Source organism: Neopsephotus bourkii, unplaced genomic scaffold (assembly GCF_033783945.1).
Source record: "Neopsephotus bourkii isolate Nb327-2 ecotype Australia unplaced genomic scaffold, CSIRO-AGI_Nbou_v1 NB_908, whole genome shotgun sequence".
In the NCBI taxonomy this organism is placed as follows: Eukaryota; Metazoa; Chordata; class Aves; order Psittaciformes; family Psittacidae; genus Neopsephotus; species Neopsephotus bourkii.
Genome location: NW_026901402.1, coordinates 3,849,376 through 3,873,847, shown reverse-complemented (window position 1 = coordinate 3,873,847; position 24,472 = coordinate 3,849,376). Strand labels below are relative to the sequence as shown.

General features: G+C 37.5%; 1 long non-coding RNA gene across 1 annotated transcript in view; it reads right to left on the bottom strand.

The window, feature by feature from the left end:
• Window positions 1-916: 916 nt before the first annotated feature.
• Window positions 917-24,472, bottom strand: part of LOC133214595 (uncharacterized) — a 56,348-nt gene continuing 32,792 nt past the window's right edge. The window contains exons 3-5 of the long non-coding RNA XR_009726165.1: window positions 12,559-12,642; window positions 10,334-10,525; window positions 917-3,376 (exon numbers count right to left, since the gene is read on the bottom strand). This is a non-coding gene — a long non-coding RNA (uncharacterized LOC133214595). The remainder of the gene's footprint in view (window positions 3,377-10,333; window positions 10,526-12,558; window positions 12,643-24,472) is intronic.

Below are 24,472 nucleotides of genomic sequence, written 5' to 3'. Positions count from 1 at the left end.
GAGGATGTGGCTGAAAGGGTAGTTCAGACCTCCCCCTTTTCTGCCTGTGTGTTCTTAACAGCTCCTTTTTGCCTGGTCTGAAGTTAGCTCAGCTATGTGGAAAAACAACTCAGACACGTTACCAGCTAAAAAATTTCCCAGCAAAGAGAAATGGTCAGTTTTCCATCACGCCAAGTCCCTTCTTTGACCCACTGTTGCAATGACATGTTTCCTAGCACTGGTGTAAGGTAAGTAATGGGAACTTGCAGTCATAGCAAGGTGTAGAGGGCTAGGGTACATCTTTAGATAGCACTAATTCTTAAGGATGCATAAAAAAAAAACATTAACCCCACCCATAGTGTATTAGCGTGGATGTAGTACTGGAGGAACACCTAGTGACTTTCCCAGAGGCAGAGAAAATTCCTTTTAGAGAAAGACTTGGAGACTTCAGATGAAGCCTTATCTTCTTCATTTTAGACCATCCCTCTCCAATGCATTTTGTACACACTGGCAAAAGGGAGGTATCACACTTGTGAGGTATCATGATGGGAGGTATCATGATGATATCTCCATATGTAACTGGAAGTTAATGAGGTTTCACTTAGGCAAAACACTTTTGATATGTATTTAAAATTAAATGTGCTGAAGAAGAATGATCTTAAACTTGTGGCCATTTGCTCTCATTTAGTTATTAGCTAAATCAAGATCTTCAGCCTTGATACAAAGTTTGAAGAATTAATAAAATCAGAAAAGCCTCTTGATTTCTGAGAGTCTTGGTTCAAAACAGCTGAGTTTTTCAGCACATGAGCCCATTCTTAGAGCTCAGGAAAACAATATATTGCCACTAAACTGTTTTTAGACTGTCAATCTACCCCAATTTTTGTAACTATATCTACTTGTACGTTCACAGGACACACATTTAAACACACATCTGATTATGTAGGGCCTAAGTGGGGCTGACATTATGTACTACATAGAATAAAACTTTTTTGTCTCAAACTGGGGGGTGTGATCTGACTGCTGGAACCATATGGAGTCTGCAAGGATGTTTGGAAACATAGTTGCTTACACAATCAGTTCAAGTTTCTAATATATTAATGTTATTTAATTCTTACTCTGGTTTTATTTTAATTTTAAAGATCCATATACTTTTACAGAATCATAAAGACATATACAGGTATATTAATATCACATCATATAATTTTTTCCCCAGCTGAGTTTCATTCTGAAAAAAACCCAACAAAGCTATAGCTCAATACCACATAAAAAATATTTAGCCTTGAAAGCACTATTTATATACCCAAAATCTTTATTAAAAACATGGGAGCACACTGCTGAGTAAAAACATCTGTCATTTCCCCTACATCTTCTTTTTTATTCCTTAAAACAGTAACACTCACATTTCAAATGGCTGAAGAGTTTATTTAAGTTATTCTGAGCATATGGAAAGTCCTTCTATCATCCACACACAGAGACAGATAACAGTGAAACTCTGAGATTAAAAGTCCTAAAACACTGAACATGAAGGGTAAAGAGTGAAAGAAAACACAATCATTATATGCCAGCATTATACTGGATATGGTAGGTTTGGTTGTATGTGTTCAATACAGTTCTAGGAACCAACTTTTTCCCCTCTGTCATTACTAAAGATTGGGTGGGTGAGCCGTCTTTCTCAAAAGATACATTTATGCTTTGCTGACAATGTTGTTTTTCATGTCTAAAAATAAAAATGTTCTTTATAATAGACATATAATTATACATACTCTGAGGGCTCCGGTATCAATATGTGGAATACTGGAGAAGAAAAAATTAGTCCCTGCCTTGAATAGTTTATATCTACCCCATAAATCTGTCATTCAGCATAAATTTTAAAAGCTGGCTAGATTTTTTACTCTTGTTTGAGCCTGTTTTTGCTTATGTTGCTTATATATTGACACTAACCCTCCAACCTCCATGGTCTTGCTCCTGATTTATAGCAGTGCACCTGTAAAGGAACACGTCATGTCAAATGGCTGCTTGGATGAGCCGGGCTAATTGAATGAGTGCGAGCTGAACTGCAGCACAATGGCTGTAGGACTTATGAGATAGCACAGCAGCAGCAATAAGAACAGCAGACTGGGGGTTCTCTCTGCTGACTGACAGGTTAGGTCACCCAGCTTCCAGGACTCGGTAGTCATTCCTCATGAATTTTAAGGGGAAAATCTTCTTATCTTCAGCAACTGCATAATTCTTGATCAGACATTACATGACACTTCTTTTTCCAGAATACAGTTAATGGCTCTGTCCTGGCCTCCTGCCAGGTATGCATTTATAACCTGCTTCAGCCTTTACTTATCTGGAGAATAAGAGTGAGAGAAAAATACTGTGCATGTAACATAGAGCTCCCACAGGGCAGTGCACATGCTATGTGTAACTGGGCTTCTGGGCCAGTTTTGCACTGGAAATACAGATTCTTCTCACCATCTTTTTCTCAGCTCTGTAGTCAAATGAAAGGTTTTAGGTTTCTCCTTTTTAAATTTTATTGTAAAAGACTATTTTATAAACATATTTTATCCTTAAATGATAATTGCATAACTAACTCTGCATTTCCTGAAGGTGCAGAAATCTCTGAAGGAGCTGAAATCATCTCTCAGGCACACATAGGGCTAGTTTATCCACTGGAGTAATTTAGTCTATCTCTTTAAGGAAGCAGTCTAACTTTTGTACTTGCATCTATTTAAATTTTAGGAACATTGCTGTTTGTATTTGTGAATCCGACTGTCAGGCTTAAGATCAATAAAAGTGAGAATAGTTTCAGAACCTGCGGGCTTCTCTAGGTCTCACAAGCAAGACATAAGAGAAAATGAATTTAGACTGAATTAAGTTAGGGTAATAATTCAGCTACAGCGAAAGCTTTTCAATATTTCTTAGCAGTCCAGAGACAGTGAAAGAAAACTGTAGATTTTGAAAAACGTAGGTATTTCCTTTATATGTCAGATATGAAGGTATTTTCATCTGGTTAAAGTCTGCTGTGAAATTTCTGTAAGCCTAGTTTATGAAGATTGCAGTTTAAGTCCCACAAGTCATCTTTTCCCTTCACAGCTGTTATACTATGACATACACTGTTTGGAAAAGAGGAGACACATCTGTTTGCTTCTTCAGTCCTGTCATTGACCCTTACCCTGACCATTAGTTGGCCATCACCTGTGATAGCTGCCCATCCGCCTCCTCATCAAACCCTTCCATATCCAGATGTGCCTAATCAGTTATCAGAGATGTGATTGATGGAAAGTCAGCCACAAGTGCATGCCTAGGCCTTAACATGGCAAAGGAGCTGTACATAGTACAGATGACGTGTTGTCCACCCACTTAAACAAATTCTCCAGCTGCAGTAGTTGACATCTGTGATGCATTGAATCTGCAAAAGGACAGGATGAAAGGGGAGGGAGTGGTTATTATTCTTTGAAAGACATTGACAGGGGATGTGTTTTCTGTCTCAGAATGAAAACAGAAGTGCTAGTAGAGGGGGGGCCGTGGTGTAGAAGATGGAGAGCTGTCTCATCAGCAGAGAGGAAATAGTTTGAAACAAACACTTCTGAGTCCTCCAGATTTTGCTCCAAAGAGTTATATGATGAAAGGTCACACCAAGTATAGCAAAAAATTGCCAAGGATCCTTCCAAGCCTACAAATCCATTATCTAAACTTCTGGCTGTAGAGAGCTCTAGCAAAGACTTGGCTCTAGATAATGAACACTTTTAGAAACTGGGTACAGTTCAGGAGTTGGCATTGTCCAGGGATCTTCTCAGTAGGAGACATGACTGCAACTGTCTTACTCTGAAACTAAGAAAGCTTAGTAGTGTGAATAGGACATATTAGACATTTGTCTTCAGTTCCAGAGAGAAAATTTAATTTACCAGTACAGATTTCCAGGCTCAAAAGTTGAATACTCCTGTAGTTGCCAATGATGGTCAAAAGTATTGAAGAAAATTTCTTAAAACTGAAGTGCTTTTTATTGTTTCCTGCAAGAAACAGAGCAACACACCTCTGGGTATGTCTTAACACAGATTGTCACTGGTAAGGCAGCATCAAGTATCAGGGTGCAATCTTGTCTGAATCCTTTTTCAGTGCCTCTGAAGAAGCTCAGATGTTAAATCAGACAGACACAGATAGGCACTGCCACTCCCAATAAGCAGGAGCACACAAGGGATTGCTAAACCTGTGTACATGATCAAATGGCAAACTAAATATTCAGTGTACCATTCATAGCCTGGTCAGACTTTGACTTAATTTCATAATTTTAATATTACAAAACTAATTTTAATATTTCAAAATTAATTTTAATATTACAAAACTATCACAAGCGACTTCCACTACCATATCCTGTTTAAACACTGAAGTGGGCACATTCTTTTACCTTGTATTAAATAAGAGTGGATTTAAGGAAATGTAGAACTGATTCCTAATCCAAAGTAAAAACCTCCCAGATCTATGTAGCTGCTGTGCCTTCAGCAGCCAGATTTTACCGTTTCCTATTTCCCATGCAGTTGTCACTGTCAAAGCTGCTCTCTGCAGGTGGCAGTGCCTTGCTGCTAAATGGTGAGAGAACTGAGAGTGAAATGAATCCAAGGCTGCTGCCAAGAGAGGGGATTTGCTTGCAGACACATGAAGGGGAGAGCAAGCAGGGTGGATGACAGAGGATGCTGGCAGAGATAGAGAACACACAGGATGCAGAGGTGGGGGAACAGAGATACGTTTAAAAGGCAAAGAGGGAAAATTCAGATAAAGCAGCAGAAAAAGTGGAAGCTTCCATTATGATAGGTGCAGAGGAAGAGAAAGAAATGGAGGGGACCAAAACGAAGATTTACATGAGGGTGAGGAATATTTCAAAGTATTTCCCTACCATGACCCTCTAAAGAAGCAAGGAGTGGCAGGAAGCTTATGGATGTTTTTATACCTACAGTAGTTATCTGTGTCTCTGATTCATTAAGAATATACCTACTACATATTTTATGAGGATGTGAAATCCTACTTAGATATTCCCTCAATGGACCATCTTTAGAAAAGCTGAGATTGTGCCTCAATCTTTTCCCGAAGCACCTTCATAGACCTTCAGTTGTCTTGTACTTTCCAAAAACAAGGAATGATTTCCTCTGGATTCATGATCTGCAGTCTTATCACCTTGTTACTGCCCCGATAACATAAATGGCAAAGGACTTAGTGGAGTAAATGAATTAATCTTGAAATGCAAAAGTGTGACCTGACCCTAGGTGGTAAAACAACCTATGAGAAAAAAAAAAAAAAAGAAAAGAAAAATCTGACTTACGATTTAGAGAAAACTCCAGGAACAAACTAGCCAACAAAGTTTTAAGTTGACATTTACCATAGCAAAAGGAGTATTTGCGTATTTGGAATCTATATTTTTTTATTTGAAAGTTTGGCTCAACTTCAATATGATTCAACATTTTCATGGTCATTCTTTCCTGTAGTCCTTTTTTTTTTTTTTTTTTTTTTTTCCTTCAGGGAAAAACAAAGGGACCAAGGAAGAGATGAGAAAGGAGGGTGGAGAATGAGCTAAGCAAGGAGTTGGTAAGCATTTGCAAAGCTGGAAGTTCAACTGGAACATTTCTCATTGAAGACTTTTTGTTAATTATGTTTCTAAGTCTTTCTTATGAAAAATGAAGAGTACAAACAAGTGGATAGTTTTATTGCATTGAATAGTACCTTTTATTGTTCACAAATTGTCCTTTAAATATCACTGTTTACTAAATATTAAATAATTATCTGGGGAGGCAGTTGTCCCACAGACTGTGTATTTATCTACCAGTTCATGACATTTTAACCATGAACTGTAAGTTAATCTCACTTTGTTTCTTTTTGTAGTTTTGATTAAGATTTATTATTAAGTGTTTTAAGCAACTATTAAGAAAAAATCCTTTACTAAGAAGTATGAAATAACTCTTTGCTTCCCAAACTAAATGGTCTAATTTCACAGCTTCTTGTAAGGGTGAAGTAATCTATATCTTTCCCAATGAAGATAGGGAATCATGGAACTCAGTAACAAACCTGCAGGAGCTGGACAAATTGGCAGGGTACAAAACACTTGCTCTGAAAACAGTTGTGTCTCTAAACTATCAATTCTCATTCATATATAATGTCATGGTCCTGCTTCTACGGAAATAATTGGTAAAGCCTTTTGTTATTCCACTGGGACTAAGATTGGTCTTTTGGGCTTCCATTCTCTGAACACCCACGCACATACCGAACAGACCTATTGACGTGATTAAGTTAAGTATGTAAATAAGTCTTTTCACTTGCAGTTTGTACGTAACTAATGTTTGGAAAATGAAAATGTTACTTTTCTTCCTGAAACCTCTGGTGTAAAAAATCCACTGTTTCTACTGATTGTAAATGGCAGATATTGACCCATGAGCAGAAAAGAGCCCATAGTTTTGGGTTTGTGTGTTTTTTTTAAATCCTAGGTATGAGAACTGGTGGTTGCAAAGGGCCTTTGTCCCCACACAAGTTAGCTGCAGGAAGAATTTCACTACGTTTTTTACCAGCCATAGCCGTTTTCCTTCTAGATGAGTATTGAAAATCCAGACAAACCGTAAGGAAATATATAAATCAAGAAAAATATATTTGAAAAGAATAACAGAAAATATGCTCTACTGAGATGAAATAGTTCAAAATCACTTGGTCAAAATTAATATCCCTCCAGGAACAGATTATTTTTTGAGGTATCATGTAATCTAAAGAGGACAAGAAAAAGAAAGAAGAATGATGAAAGGGCTCCCTTGCTTTTATATCTCATGCTACATGCTCTTATATCTCTGCTTATAGACCACTCTTTTCTAAAAATGACTCAAATCCCACTTCTTCACTTGTGACTTGTACGCCCAACTCTCCAGCCTGTCCAGGTCTTGCTGAATGGCAACACAGCCTTCTGGTGTGTCAGCCATTCCTCCCAGTTTAGTGTCATCAGCAAACTTGCTGAGAGTATACTCAGTTCCCTCATCCAGGTCGTTGATGAAAATATTAAACAGCACTGGTCCCAGCACCGACCCCTGAGGGACTCCACTAGTCACAGACCTCCAGCTAGATTCTGCCCCATTGACCACAACTCTCTGCCTTCTTCCTTCCAACCAGTTCTTGATCCACCTCACTACCTGATCGTTAAGCCCACACTTCCTTAGCTTATCTATGAGAATGCTGTGGGAGACAGTATCAAATGCCTTACTGAAATCAAGAAAAACCACATCTACTGCTCTACCATCATCCCTCCACCTAGTCACTTCCTCATAGAAGGCTATAAGGTCGGTCAAACATGACTTCCCCCTCATAAAACCATGTTGGCTGTTCTTAATAACCCCCTCATCCTTGATATGCCTAGAAATGGAGTCAAGAATAAGTTGTTCCATCACCTTTCCAGGGACGGAGTTAAGGCTGACCGGTCTATAATTACCTGGGTCCTCCTTCTTGCCCTTCTTATAGACTGGTGGGAGACCTGGACAGGCTGGAGAGTTGGGCGGGGAGAAATCTGATGAAATTTAACAAGGGCAAGTGTAGAGTCTTGCATCTGGGGAAGAACAACCCCATGTACCAGTACAGGCTGGGGACTGACTTGCTGGAAAGTAGCGAAGGGGAAAGGGACCTGGGGGTCCTGGTGGATAGGAGGATGAACATGAGCCAGCAATGTGCCCTTATGGCCAAGAAGGCAAATGGCATCCTGGGGTGCATTAGAAAGGGTGTGGTTAGTAGGTCAAGAGAGGTTCCCCTCCCCCTCTGTTCTGCCTTGGTGAGGCCACATCTGGAATATTGCATCCAGTTCTGGGCCCCTCAGTTCAAGAAGGACAGGGAATTGCTTGAAAGAGTCAAGCGCAGAGCCACAAAGATGATTAAGGGAGTGGAACACCTCCCTTATGAGGAGAGGCTGAAGGAGCTGGGTCTCTTCAGCTTGGAGAAGAGGAGACTGAGGGGTGACCTCATCAGTGTTTACAAATATGTAACGGGTGGGTGTCAGGATGATGGAGCTAGGCTTTTTTCAGTGATATCCAGTGATAGGACAAGGGGCAATGGGTGTAAACTGGAGCATAGAAGGTTCCACGTTAACATCAGGAAGAAGTTCTTTACTGTGAGACTGACAGAGCACTGGAACAGGTTGCCCAGGGGGGTTGTGGAGTCTCCCACATTGGAGATATTCAAGGCCTGCCTGGACAAGTTCCTGTGTGATGTACTCTAGGTTACCCTGCTCTTGCAGGGGGGTTGGACCAGATGATCTCTTGAGGTCCCTTCCAACCCTTGGGATTCTGTGTTTCTGTGATATGAAATTTCTTGAATTACATGAGCACTATGCCCACTAATCCTGCTAAAATAGGAAGACTTACGCTAGCATTCCAAACCTTGAATGAATTTCAATATCTGCATTTCACCTAAGTGAACAAGGATGTCAGGGAATTCCTTCTTTTCTGTTTTCCAGGAAACACAGAATTCCTTTCTTACAGCTAATAGACTAACAGATATTGGAGTGGCAAGCTACGAGAATTAGTACTGCTGGGGAAAAGGTGTGAGGCCAGGACAGAGATGGTGCTCTCATCAACAGCTGGTGTTGTTCTGCCTAGTATGAGAGGGACTGAATTTGCCATCCCTGCTTTGGAGCCTGCCCATGACTCTGTGTGAGATGCAAGGGGGGGCAGGGTGTTGCAGAGCTAAACTCTTTCTACCCACCATGAATGTCTGGGGAGAGACCATGCATTTAAATATGGACCTGTGCTCACAAACTCAGATGTGGGGCATGAACCCTGGATTCTCCCTTCCCAGTAAAGATCTGTTGACATGTTGTCTATATATTTAATGCACATTGTACACACAAGACTTGGAGCAGGGGATAAAGCCATCACCTTGCTTGGAGCACTTACATATAAGCCTGTGATTATATTTCTGATTTCATGTTTTCTATCTCACTTTTCCATTGAAATTAATCTTGGATACATTTCTGCAAGATGTCTCAGTTTCAACCACTTTCTGCTTTTGCCAGAGTAACATACATTATGTTAACAGGGGCCTATAGGGATGCTGGGGAGGGACTCTTCATTAGGTACTGTAGTGATAGGACAAGGGGTAATGGGTTAAAACTTGAACAGAGGAAGTTTAGATTGGATATAAGGAAGAAGTTCTTTCCTGTTAGGGTGGTGAGGCACTGGAATGGGTTGCCCAGGGAGGTTGTGAATGCTCCATCCCTGGCGGTGTTCAAGGCCAAGTTGGACGAGCCTTTGGGTGATATGGTTTAGTGTGAGGTGTCCCTGCCCATGGCAGGGGGGTTAGAACTTGATGATCTTAAGGTCCTTTCTAACCCTAACTATTCTATGATTCTACGATTTTCCAAGACCATGACTTTCAGCTTATTTAAAGATGGATACTGAATTGTTTTTGCTCCAATATGTATTTGTCCAGATTGGGCTAAGGATCACACAATTTCTGTTTTACTTTTGGGTTTTAGCTCTGCCTGGATAACCTGCTTCAGTTTCACAGCCTCTGATCTTCATAGCTATGTATGAAGAACAGCTTTGATCTCAATTTCATATGAGAAGCCCTTGGACTTCAATGATAAGACAACAGGTACAATTTGGTTTTATAGGAAATGGGGAGTCTTCCTCTAAACATGTAAAAAATAGTTGCACACAGTAACAGCATAGAAATAGCTCTGCCTTGCTGACATGCATTGAGGTAAACCACTTTCCAAAAATAGGTACAGGTAGAGAATTTCCTGTAAGACCAGCAAACTTACTATGATTACTGTTTGCGTGGTTACCTCTGTAGCCCAGGGTACGGAATTTATCGTGTGGAGAGCCTGAAGTGTCTAGCTCAGTTTCCTAGGACATAAGCCATTCCTGTTCTCTGCTGGTGGCACATAAAAGCTACTGCTTTATTTATTAAACATAGATTTTAAGAGACTTCTGGGAAAAAAAATTATTGCCTGCAGAGTGCATTGTGAATAGGTGTCCTTCCAGCATTTCTGAACAAACCATTCCTACACAATTTTCTAAGTTTCCACAGTACTTCAGCTGATGACTCGAATAGCCTCACTTCTTACTGTGCTCTTCTAGTCACTTAAACTCAGCTGTTGGTTGGGAACTAAAATAAGCCTTTAAGATACATTTGCAGCTCAACTTACAAGAAATTACTAAGTGATAGGAGTCAAGGTGGATTTATAAAAAGTATTAATGCAGAACTTTGCTTCTGGGGACTTTTTCAGTACAGCTCAATACTCTTCAATAAATATACAAAAAATCCCAACACAACAAAACAAAAACCCCAGAGAGTCAGAAGTAGCTGTTGCTGGGAAAGAAAACTAATTAATTTAAGTAGAGAGAATTACCTTGACTACCAAATGGATTATGTTTTTCCCAGTCCATTACGTCCCAACAGGTGGGTATCTCCAAAAGGAGCCTGAGACACATGCATGGACTGATGAATTCCTGGTCACTCACTGCCAGGGAGCTGCAAACAAATGATTTGCCAGGTGCACCTCAGGATAAATAAGCCTTCCAGAACTGACTTGTTTCTTTGGCTGCAAGTAAGCATAGATGATTAAAGACAGCAGATCTCAAACACTAATGTGTTATCCTCCAACTAAGAAGCTTAAGTTTCCGTAAGTGTCAGAGGCCTCCTGGGTTAAGGAATTTTGTGCTGGATCTTTCTGCTGTTATTAAAACTGTAGACTAAAGTCAGTCAAAACCATGCAAGCACTAAGAGTCTGCCAGTCTCAAAGCAAAGTTTTACAGGCTCTTTGTATGCATTTCCTATGTGATTAACAGGATTGTGGATGCCTGATGTGTTCTCAGAGTAAAGGACTTTTTTTTGTACATCTGCTAGGTAAAAAAAGAAATAATCCTATTCTTCATTTTTGAGTTGTTAAGAGACCAGGTGACTTTTTTACTTTACTCTTTACCTGCCTTCATTGATACATTTGTTAAAATGACAGTTATATCTGACCTTCTTAGCATAACTTTAATGACAAACTCAACCCTCTGAGAAAGTGACTGAGACTCCTACAAGTTGCTGGGGGCCTTGAATCTAACTAATGTGAATCAGTAAAAAACTACAACACAGGAAGATACTATCTGTGTTTCTGCTGCATCATATTACAGATTGTAATGTCATTATACTTTTAGAGACCTATTATAATTCAATATTTATTTATAGTACTTTAGATTTATTTGGCTGAAAATGCACACATTAGTATAAAGATATGTGAGTCACAGTAAAGGTTGTTACATTCATATATTTATATACTTATATGTATAAAGATGTGTGTGCATCTATACAAACATTTTCACTCTAGGAATTTTAGACATTTAATGAAATTTCTTTTTAATATAATAACCTAATAACTGGTAGCAACCAAGTGGGTACTTTTGTGAGAATTTCCATCATTAGTGTAGTTTTGTCATAAAGGACAACAAAACACATTTATTTATAGCATATCAACCTCTTTGCCTAAACATCTAACCTTACGAACATATCAGATGATATATTTCATTATTCACTGTAAGATTACACCAATTTTTTGAGCTGAAGCCCAGTAAGCAAGAGTTTTAAGTGATAATCAGCAATAATGTATTGCTTGCACCTTAATGTCACTATTGGTGATTTAGTGATTAATTATCTGACTGCCATGTAGAGCTTAAAATAATCTAAATGCATAGGGTAAATTAGTTGATCAGGAGAAAAGTCTGTCATGCAAATTCAGTTCTTACAGAACCTTCCTGTCGCACTCATCAATGACAGCCTAAGTGGGTCACCAGAGTGGATGGCCCCTGTTAATTTATTTTCTCAGACATGCAATACATATTCATGATATCCTGCTGTTTGTCTGTCACCTCAAAGAAACTCTCCATCTCCTCCAAATTATAATTAATGAAAATATGCACAGATAGGCTTAGGGGCTTGGAAGAAGAGATGCTGGTATTATGTTGCAGAGGGTTGCAAGGTATTGGTATCAGTAGTTTGCTAATGTGGTAGAGGAAAAGTGTTTGTTTGCCTCTTGCCTTCTCTTTCCCTTCTTCCAAATGGCAGATGTAAATGATCATGTAATAAGCATAAAAAGTAAAAACCCCAAGATGCATGTATATATATATAAAAAATATACAGAAGTGTTATTCATAATGTAGATTTTAATACCATACTATTTTAATTTCTTTTTCAGACCATCACAATAAAAGATCTATATGGAAACCATCCACACATAATCATCTTTTCCAAAATTTTACTTTTGTATTTGTCTATGTTGAGCACTTTCTGATGTGTATTTCATTTAATCGAGAATTGTTTATATTAATACCAGTCATTTTCTGTCATTACCATGGCATCATATGATATAGGAAAAGATACATTTTGTGAATTTTTTATCATACCTTATAGACTTGAATAAATGCACCTTGTACCCAAACTAGTGTAAAGACGTAGGTAAAAGCATGCAAACAAATGCACATTACTACACAAGTAATGGCAATAGCAATGTGATAAATTGTATAGTCATAGGATAGATTAGTAAACCATGCTATAGATAAAATTCATTTAATGCTTCAATTTTTCAGTTACATTTAATTGTCTCAATTTTTTCCTGCCACTAATCCATCTCCTCTAAGACTGACTTGAATAGTCCACACCTCTTCAGACAACTGCCTGTTAAGAAAGTAAAAAGAAAATCCTACTACCAAATAAGATATTATTCCATATGGAGCTTTTCCAGTGTTTACACCTGACAACAACAAAAAAAGTGTAACTGAGTTGTGGAAAAATTGTAATCATTGTGCTATAGTTTGCTCTGCATTAGGCTGTGTTCTTTCCCCTGTTCTTCTCAGAATCACAGATCTACTTTAAAGAAGTTGCAGATAATTAGAGTTGTAATAACGTCTTTTTTTTTTCAATGCTGTTTTTACTCCCTGTTAATGAATGATGACTGAGTTGAATTTTAGCAAAATACTAATGTTTTAAAATATATATTTGCAGTAATTTTTATTTTTTTCTGGTCAGAAAGAGGGACATTAATACAGGAAAATTGCAGAAATAATTATTTTATAACAGTTCTACACATTTGAAAAATAGCTCTGTTGATAATAGGTGAGAAATTAATGAGAGTGAAGTGGAAGGATTTTACTGCTGACCTGCATGACTTACTTGTGCCTTTGTCACTCATAAATAATGTATTCAGCCCCAACTCATGCCACTGAAACATTTATACCACAACACATCATTGTGTATGTTATATAAATATTTATTATGATGAATTATTAAAATAAGCAATGAATATTTATTCTTCTCACAGTATAAGTGTATGCATGCATGTATATTCTGGGTTTATATATATATACACATACAGAAATATGTAAGTAGCTCTATGCACTTGGATAGATGTGTATATAGGTTTTCCCATACGTGCGTAATCTTTTCTATACATCTACCTATACACATTCACATTTGGACCTACACACACGGTTGTAATTCTGGAAGGCTGTAAACATGCTCTTTATGGATGTGCATTATTTATAAATAGAGGCATCCAGATGAAAGGTGGAATCATGTACATTTAATAATTTTTTATTATCTATGATTAATTCTGACAGGAGCATGGTTTTGTTGCAGCTATTATAACAAAGGCAGGGCAAGGGCCTCAGCTGAACAGTATCCAAGTCTCTGAGAACACGACGTCTTTCATTAGCCAGGATTTACAACACAGGAGAATTCTTTCAGGCACTCAGCCCCTGTTTTCACACATTTGTCTGTTAAAAGGAAAAAAAAATAATAAAAAAATGAAAAAAAAATTGCTATATAGCTTTTGTGACACCCAAAGTGCATTTAAAGGAACAATGTTAGATTGTGATTCAGATGGCTCCCTACAACAGATGCCTGTTGAACGCTGGAGCCTGTCTGGGTACATCTATCTAATCATATCTTATTTCATAGACTGTTGTCACATTATTTAAAAATTTGCCAGGAAATCGTATGACAGTACAGAGAGAACAAATAGAGAGAAAGCTGTGCCCAGTGCTGGGGGAACACAGGTAAGGGAAAGAGCTTGGGAACCAGACATAAGATGCATTTTACAGTCTCTGAGAAACTTTTCACTGCACACCATGACATAAAACATTCCAAAACGGGTTGCATATTTGAAATATTAATAGGAATGCATTGAGCTCCATAGACAGCTGCTTATTTCCCCATTTGCTATGTACAAAGCAAAGGATTAACACCACTGGCAATATTTGTGTCAGGCCATACTGATTAATTTAATATTCTGATTGGATGAGCAGCAGAGCTTTAACGGCTGTTAACTTTCTGGCAAGCAGTGCTGAGAAGGTGATAATGAGATTAACATTTGGAGGACCTGATTTGCTTTTGCGCTGTATTTAATTACTACTTTGACACCAACTGGTATGCTCTACGGATTGTGCAGATATGCTGATAGATATCCATATTTGCTAAACTATAACATTGGCTTTAAATAAATGTGTTAAATTCTGATTTCAAAAATACTTTGCACAAGACATGAAAAATATGTGATCTTATTCTCAAAAAATAGTACTTTAAAGAAGATATTTGGAGTAAGCAGAGTGCCTACAGGGAATGAAGAAAGGGACTGATCAGCAAAGAAGTTGTACATTAAAGGCTAGAAAATCTAGTAATAAAGTAAGGGTTGCCAAAAGTTGACTGAGCTGACTGAGGTGACTTAGATTTTACAAAGGAAATTAAAACAAACCTTAAAAAGATTCTGAACTCTATTAATAAAAGCAGAGCATAGAGAAAAAGGAGATGTTACTTCAACCAGGTCTGGATAACGATCTTGTTTTCTTTAAAAAAAGAATCATGGTTTGGATCAGTCTTCAGGAAGATTCTGTAGGAGCTTAATAATGTCATGTAAAGCTTAGGCTGAATTTTGCAATTCAGAGTAAAATTATGGGGCAAACAACCCAGAAAAAAAAATAAATAAAAAGTGACATTTTCCTAAACCAAGTCATAATTTCTTAACCTGTTTTTTCTTTTTTTTTTTTTTTAATAAGTGGAATTGGTATTGACCAGCCATGTATGAAAGGAGAGAGGACAACAGGTAAGGCTATCAGATTAGAAGGATGTTTTTTTACAGAGATAGTCAACAATTGCCTTGGGACTAGTTTTAATGACTTTTAAAGTTAGATGTTGCTAAAGCTGGAATAAGACATTTTCTAAACACAAATTCGAATTATACATAAAACCTCATGTCTTTGTTACTTGATTTACCAAAAAAAGCTTACTAGGACTATAGGCCATTTATAAGCAGTTCAGAATTTGAGAAAGCATAGTGTTTTAAATATATATCTTCTAAACACATAATTTGTACTTGTTTGTACAAAATCATACACATTGTTCTCATTTTCCAGTGGCTAAGCATACCATATATTTGATTGTGATGACCTCCATGAATGAAATTCAAGAGAGACCTCCTTTTAGACAGCTATTGTTTTGGATCCAACTTCAAGCTGAAACAATCATTGTGGAAAAAAATGAGCACACTGGTACTGTTAATACAGACTGAGTATGTTCTTCAGGCCCATTCTCATCTCAATAGCAGATGTGTTGGAAAGCAGGAAATAGAGAGAGACAATCCAATTGACATATATACAAAAGCCCATTTTGCCGTTCTACAACTGAAAATGCAATTTTCACATACTGTGTATGTTCATTTACACTGTTAGTGCAGTGAAAAAGGTTTTAGGCTAAATGCTAGCCAGGTCTTTTGCTTCAGGTACTGCCATCTCTTTGTAATAACTAATTGATATCACTTGCAGCTCTTTTCTGCTTATGAAGTAAGTGTGGTCTAGCTATCAAAAGTCACCAAAAGAGACCCTGGGATGATTTTATATTAATTTTTTGTGTTACATTACACATATTATTTATTTCCATCCTACATTTATAATATTTTCCCCCCTCACAACACTGAAAAATTTACTCAATGATTTGGGACAAATTATACCAAATGACAGCGCTCATAGTTGGAGAACTAATTAATAGCTAGCAGTACTGTTATGAATTGGTGATATGTAGATTCCTGCTACTTTCCCATCACTTTTGTGGAAACCAATATTTTCCAAAGAGATCATCCAGTTTCACCCTTTGCCACTGTTTCAGCTTTGATGTCAACTTCACAGAAGCCAATTGTCATAACTTCAAAGCTAAAATAGTCAAATGGGAGAGACAGCCCTGAGCCAGCTGAAGGGGGATCTATTGAGCTTCTGTGACTATATATCTAATATAGGAGGTTGCACTAAAGGCTTCTACGGCATTGTTCAGGCAACCTGGCATCATCCTGGCATGATCTTGGCATGATACTGGCATGATACTGGCATGATCCTGGCATACTGAGAACACAATATACCTGCTTGCTGCAGAAGTCCAGAAAAAAAAGATGATAAAATCTGATGCATGTGAGTTAGATTTGCTGTGCATATGTCACGGTTTTCATTTATGCAAATACATCCATGAGTTTTTTAATGTCCATAAGGGTAAAGGATGTCTTAAATCTGAAACTGATTAAGCCACCACTTCCTACAGTTCCTTCAAATTCCTTTCTGAATGACCAGGGCTCAATCCCCATCCAACTGCAAGCCTCTCAGGACCAACAAGGGGAATACATTTCAGCAGGGCAAGAATAAAGTTAATAATCAATAATGCTTAAGAAATTGAGTTCATTTTACTATATCTTGAACTTTTGGTTCAAATCCCAGGAAATCTTAAAATTGTAAAAATACAAGACTTTGGGAAAAACTGACAGTAGAGGTTCAATGTGTCCAGACTAAACTGTGGTTGCTCGGCACCATAAAAGGAAAATTTTCTAAATTTTTTTTTAATTACTTTGCTGACTAGTGGTCTTCTTCAGGTTTCTTTTACTAAAAAATCTGCCATGGACATTGCAGACAGGTTTTCTGGGTTGTTGAGGAGACCAGACAACTCTTTAGTGAAGAAATTACATGTATCATGAGTCTGTTTAGACCTAACAATCAAACAAAGAAATACTATAAAAAGCAGGATAACACTGTTACTTATTTTAAGGAAAAATATATTAGTAATACAGAAAGGATGGGAAAACTTGCATTAGAGCAGTAGCATTAGTTTGTGCTGAAGTGTTGTCATTGCAGATTTATATTCCTAAGAGTGCTTTCCAGTCATACCCTGGGCATTACACATCTGTCTGCCCACTATAAGCCTTTCTTTTCCTCTCTTTTTTTGTTTACTTCACTAATATTTGAAATGCAATCCAAGGCATCTTGCTTATTAAACTGGAGAGACTTCAAATTTGCTTTTGCACAATTGGAGCTAATTGTCTGAGACGATTTACATCCATCAGCACAGTGTTTTATGGCTTTCAGACTCAGTGTAAAATGAATAAATAAGAGATCTGAAATCATTATTGCCCTTTATTACTGGAGATGTGCTGGCTAATCTGAGAGTAATTTGAGTGCTAGAGGCCCATCAGACACTGGACACCTGTCAAGCTCTAGCTTCAGCCACTAGTCCACAATCTGTGCCACTTAGTAGCCTCCTCTATTTCTACCCTGAATATTTCCCAGGCAAAAACAAGAGCTGGGGTTAGTTATTTAACGTGTATTTTTTTTTTTTTTTTCCTGTTCGAAGAGCTATGTGGAAAGATTTATAACTTTACTTTTTGGTTAACCCTGGTTAAAAACTAATTTTCATGCTGTTGGAGGTTGATGATTTGGAAAATTTTTATACGAATTCTGAGATTTCATTGCTATGTTAGCATTATTATCAGATAGAAATCAGAGCAAAAAAAGACCATCTGTCAGTCGCCACTAACTGCTTCCTTCATCTTCACACAGGTTGTAACTGCTGTACACAGAGGCACAGAACTGTGCAAGGGAAACAACAAATGAAAAGCTGAGGGGAAATAAAAACCAAAAAGGGATATAGGTCTAAAAAAGAGACCATAAAAAAATACCTATGGGGGACAGAGAGACTTAGCAACAGAGGAAAAAAATATTGAAGGATGTGGGGAATACAAGGGTGAAAAATATCCTGGCAAAAAAAAAAACAAAAAAGAAACCAGAGAGAGACAATGTTTTTAAGTAAGAATTTGGAAATGCTTGAAAACTAGAGAAAAAATGAGACCTGGAAAAAAGGAACTACAATTGGAAATGGAAAAGGAAACGTAGATAAAATGAGGTAACTAGGACTGAGGCATCACAAGAAATGAAATTAAAGAGGACAATCTGCAAATCCATACAAAAGATGCAATAAAGTTCAGATAGGGAGAAGAATAATAACAGTTACATAAAAAATAATTGATTTTTCATTCAAAAGAGCATAAACTTGGCATTATACTCAAGGAAATCTCTGAAAAAAACCTGCAAATGTTACAGTCACTTCTGTAATGTTTAGTTTTTATCATAAATTCCACAGCAGACATATGTATACTATATTCTCCCTATTTCTTTCCCCCTTTCTCCACTGCAATATATATCTGCAAATTGGAAGTTATTCTGACAGGAATTGCCACTTCTGTATCCAATATTTTTACATGGTGTTGGGCTACAGATCAGAGGAAGAGTGGGCACTCAAAAATCACATGACTGGAGTCAGAGGAGGCTTCCTCCCAGGAACATCAAAAATACAGATTTTGTCATGTCTGATACAAGGTAGCCTACATAAACCCTGAGATTTCATGCCAAAACTCTGGATATTTTTACCATACAGATCACTTACATATTGATTAACTGAAGGGTGTCTGGGTCTCAGTATCATTTAGCAAGGAGGCCATATCATCTCATTATTGTCTCATGAAATATGCTAAACAGCAGGCTGCAATGTATTTTTTTAATACCAGTAACTATTCTGTTTCATTTTCTCATCCCCCCTTCCATTTATTTCCATTTTAAAATACCCATCTCATTCTTTTTGCACTTGTTATTAATTTCTATGCACAGCTTTAATCATTCTTGCTACCCTATCTGGAATTTTCTTCTTATTCTTCTGTCTCTGTTTTGACCAGGACTGAACACAAGATTTTGAATACAGAGCTACTGCTGAGGTGTATGTTGTACTATTTACAGCTATCAAGTATTCCTTCTTAAGTATACAAACTTGGAGAATCCATGATGCAAATATCTATGAGGATTTTTCACTCGCACAAGTTCTGAAAATGCCTTCTGCATTAGGTTTATTCATACTAGCCAGCTTTTTCATGAATTTCCATAGGGAAACATGGATTATTTTTTCGCACATTTAATACCATGTGCATCTTTTACTCCTCCACCTAGTAAAGCCTACCTATGCCTATTATGCATAAAATTTACAAAATTCAGTAAATATGGGAAACTCTATGTAACCACTGGTCAGCAGTAATGAAAACTGCCCTGTGTTATCAACACTGTTTTCAGCACATACCCAAAACATAGCCCCATAATAGTTGCTATGAAGAAAATTAACTCTATCCCAGCACAAGGTCATGTGTTGGTGTCATTATTGTTGGTAGTAATGCATTACAGAGCCTAATTTATGCAAGTATCTCATATTTCTCTATACATGTAAACAATACCAAGAAGGTTTCCTGGTGCACTCCATCCATTGTCTGTAACGTGGAGACGTTGAGATGGTAGAGTGGTCACTGTGGACTGAAGCCATGTAACATTCTCCCAGGTAATTCACAGCTGTTTCACAGCTTGGGATCGTTTCCTGATAATGGTCTGCATGATGCTATCATTTTCTGGAAGGTAATAGAAGGTAGTAGTGCGGCTGAACTACACGTCATCCAGTTGGCTGCAGCACCAGTGAGCTGCTGATATTGATGTCCCAGTTATATCACACTTACTAGTACAGATGTAGCTCATGCATCGCTGATATACTACGTAAAGCAATAGTTATTGCTAAAAGAGACTGTTTAAAGGAAAGGAAGAGGCAATATCTTCTTGTAATTAATGAGGAACTGCAAGATGACTGACTGACATGTTTTGAAAACCAGTTAAATGCATCAAAATTAATTGTTTGATTTTTACTGAGCTAAGCTCACAAGATGTGAATATCACAAAAAAGTAACACAAAAAAGTCCCAACCAAAACAACTATGGGGTTTTGGATAATCTTGAAATTAAACAGTCTTTTTGTGGTGAAAATGTAGTTATTTCGATAATAAGGTCCCAAATTTCCCCAAGAAATCACCAGATGAATGAGGAACTTAACCTTGTTTACTAGATGCCACAGACAAACTGCTGACCTTTGCAAATAAATAGCCTCCTACAGGGTGATAGGGTGTATGTGACTCAGATCGTCCACTGCTAAAATATAACCCATGTATTTTTTGTAACAAATAACAGTTACTGTGCCATAAGGCTTAATTTAGAATATGTAAAATGCCTCAAGATTTTCAAAGATTCAGAATTGTGACATTGCTTTTTTAACTGCACCTCTTTGATTGTTATCCTTCAGCAGCTAAATTGCAATACAAAATAAGTATATTTTTTGTGATATATTGTCTTTTCTTTTCAAAAGTAGATTGCTCTATCTTTTCCTGGAAATAAAAAAGAACAAAGTGAATAAAATAGTTAGAATAGCTTTTAAAATCTGTTTTACATATGATTTTCTCAAGTATTTATACCATTGTAGTTGTGATCAGAATAAGACACAGATTAAAATTCATTTTAGCGCAGATTGATGCTACTTTAGTGACCTATGCAAAGCATGGAAGGGAGATGACTAATAGTAATCTCTGAGAAATGATATGTCAAGTACACTATGAGGTAAATGATCCTCTGAGGTTGTACATCAATTAGACATGAACAATAATTGTGCAGGGATAAGGATTTGAGAATGATTTTTAAAATAATTAGGAAATCTTCAGAATCTGTATGATAGCAGACTAGATCCTGAAATTATTGGTGTTCAATGATGCATATCCTCAGGTTATGATCTGATTTTAGTGGATCCACATTTTAATAGTAACTGAGGGTACGTTCGCAAAGATAAACTTATGCATGGTTTTGTTTTTTTTGTTTCATTTATTTATTTATTTATTTATTTATTTATTTATTTATTTATTTATTTATTTATTTTCTGCAACAAACAGCAAGGGTTATACAGTTCTGTTTTAGGCAGTGGTAAGGAGCTTATGCTTAGGGAAGGTGTAACACCAAGGTAAAAGTAGTTTCCTTCTACCTTTTGTCAAACTGAGGGTTGCATCTGAAAATGGACACTGCAGGAAGAATCTGCTAGGTGCCAAGCAAAGAAAGAAGATCTATATGCTTGGATGTACTATACAACTGAACATAATGCTGTTAAGGTTTAACCTGTGCAGTTTACTCCCAGGTTCAGGTCCTCCATTTACACACATTGCATAAGTTAGTTTATTCCTATCTCTGATACTGGAGTGAAGAGTCTAGTTCCCTCTGAAACAAATCACATTTTTATTCCTGGAAACATCTTGCATTAGTCTGATCCCAGTATTACCCAGTATGGAAAACACCATAACAGTTTTGGCTCCCTTCACCCTATACAGTCCTCTAGACCCATCCCACTCTCAAAAATTTTCAAACATTTTCTAATTACATTTAGAGGAGGTACATTTCATATCAAGGTTGCATCAAGAAAAATACCAAAAGGCTACTTTAATAATTTATTCTTCATCTGCTTGGGTTAGGCCAATGTATTTTCATAATCCTTTACTGCATATATTGGTCTTTTGGTGATAACTAAAGCTGGGGATTAAGGATCTCGTGTATACTGATTTGAGTGTAAATGTGTAGCTGGGTTTTATGAGGTTCAGGAGAGGGAACTAGTGCTACAACTCATTAGTTTCTCGTTTTGTAGAAAGATTAGTCCTTATAATAAAAAGTTTCCAAGTTAGGTTAGAGTTTGAGAATATAAACTCTAATTAATCTAATTCATTACTCGGTTCTCCAAGGCCTAAGAACTAAATAGAAAGAGGTATTTAAAATTTGTAAAGCCTTCTGGATTCCTATAATCTATTGTTAACTTTTACAGAACCTGAGGAAAAGGAGTGGGTTACTGTTGATGAGGATCAAATCTGGAGTAGCTGGGTTTCCTTTTCTTTTCTTTTCTTTTCTTTTCTTTTCTTTTCTTTTCTTTTCTTTTCTTTTCTTTTCTTTTCTTTTCTTTTCTTTTCTTTTCTTTTCTTTTCTTTTCTTTTCTTTTCTTTTCTTTTCTTTCCTTTCCTTTCCTTTCCTTTCCTTTCCTTTCCTTTCCTTTCCTTTCCTTTCCTTTCCTTTCCTTTCCTTTCCTTTCCTTTCCTTTCCTTTCCTTTCCTTTCCTTTCCTTTCCTTTCCTTTCCTTTCCTTTCCTTTCCTTTCCTTTCCTTTCCTTTCCTTTCCTTTCCTTTCCTTTCCTTTCCTTTCCTTTCCTTCTCCTTTCCTTTTCTTCTCTTTCTTCCTTTCCTTTCCCTTCCCTTTCCCTTCCCTTCCCTTCCCTTCCCTTTCCGTTCCCTTCCCTTCCCTTCCCTTCCCTTCCCTTCCCTTCCCTTCCCTTCCCTTCCCTTCTTTCCTTTTTTTTTTTTTTTTGTCATAGTTACCCACTTATTTGGCATTATAATATTTGGATTAGGCTTGGGGTTAAGGCTTAGTAAGAGCCAACCTCTCTGCAACTATTAACTTTAAAGCTAAGACTGAGATTTCATGTAAAATTTGGGAATATAAAGCTTTAAAAGTTCAGTTCATTAGAGCAGTTAGAAATTAAGAAGAAGAAATGCTGTCCACAAAAGACAGTATCATATGTTTCATTCACTGTAAGCTGTAACTAGAGACTGGAGTATGAGTTTGAGAAGGGAAAAAAAACCCTTCAGAATTCCATTTTGTTAAGTCACTGAAGGGCCCATAGTGTTAGGAAAAGGTCTGATGAGTCATGTTCTCTTTTAAGGTGCAATTGGTGCTTCAATAATTAAAGTTAAGTTTAATTAGGGTTGGAATTCAGGGGTGTTGTTAGGGTTAGAACTTGAGAATGCACACATTCAGAGAAGTGATTACTTCTGGATTCAAAGTGCCTGCAGGGCTAGGAAGAGGGCATAGTGTTAATAGGATCAAAATAATAGGATCCCATTTAGTTCAGGGATTTATTTTCTGTCTCTAATTACCATTATAGCAAGGATAGGGTTAGGAATAAAAAGGGTCTGAAAAATCTGTATTTTCCAGCTTACTAGTGAGACTTGCAAGGACTGCAGAGTCATGTAGGATGTTGGTCTCCTCATAGATGTGGGTGTTTACATGAACTGTGAGAGTTGTTAAGGATCTTATGATTACAACTGGATTATCTATTTCATTTGGGAGCTTTTATTTTGGCACACGCAGCAGAGTTCAATTGAGTAGGAAGCTGTTTTTTTTTATCAGACCTATCTTCTTCCTTATGGGCCTTTCAACTCCCAGGACGTGACAGCTCTGCACAAGCTTGTAGAGTTTGGGAATTATAAGCTTTATCGGTCTTTTTAACGAACATACCTGCCAGAATCTGCAGTGAAAAATGGGGCTTATATTTACAACCACTATGGCTTCCTCTTCCTTTAAGACCATGGACAGATACCTTTACCATGGCCATAGGGTTAAGGTACGAATAGTCACAAAATGAAATATATTGTCTATGGTCTCAACCACTTCATCTACTGAGCCAAGCATTCATCTTAGATTGTATTAAAGGCACCTGCCACTTCAAAAGACCAGTCTGTTTTTTTCTTGAAGCACAAAGAGTTCATAAAGGCATTTAAAAGTTCAGGGTCTGTCAAGCTACTCATCCTGTTTTCTCTTATAGTGGTTGACATGCTGTAAGGTCTGAAGTCAAAATTGTTGCTTGCGTAATGAGTAGGCAATATTACGACATAGGACATCAGTGTATTGGCATATTTTTGAAAAGGATTTTAAGAGAGAGAAAGGGCTGATCTTAAAGGTTGCCATTGTATCATCTTTCAGGTGATGGATCCATCAGGTCTTTATTATGCTGGGCTGCATCAAAAGGAGTGTGACCAGCAGGTCCAAGGAGGTGATCCTGCCCCTTTATTCTCCTCTCGTGAGACCTCACTTGGAGTATTGTGTACAGTTCTGGTGTCCTCAACATAAAAAGGACATGGAACTGTTGGAACAAGTCCAGAGGAGGGCCACGAGGATGATCAGGCAACAGGAGCACCTCCCGTATGAAGTTAGGGTGAGAAACTTGGGGCTTTTCAACCTGGAGAAGGCTGCGTGGAGACCTCATAGCAGACTTCCAGTATATGAAGGGGCCCTATAGGGATGCTGGGGATGGACTCTTCATTAGGGACTGTAGTGATAGGACAAGGGGTAATGGGTTAAAACTTAAACAGGGGAAGTTTAGATTGGATATAAGAAAGAAATTCTTTCCTGTTAGGGTAGTGAGGCACTGGAATAGGTTGTCCAGGGAGGTTGTGAATGCTTCATCCCTGGCAGTGTTCAAGACCAGGTTGGACGAGGCCTTGGGTAATATGGTTTAGAGCAAGGTGTCCCTGCCCATGGCAG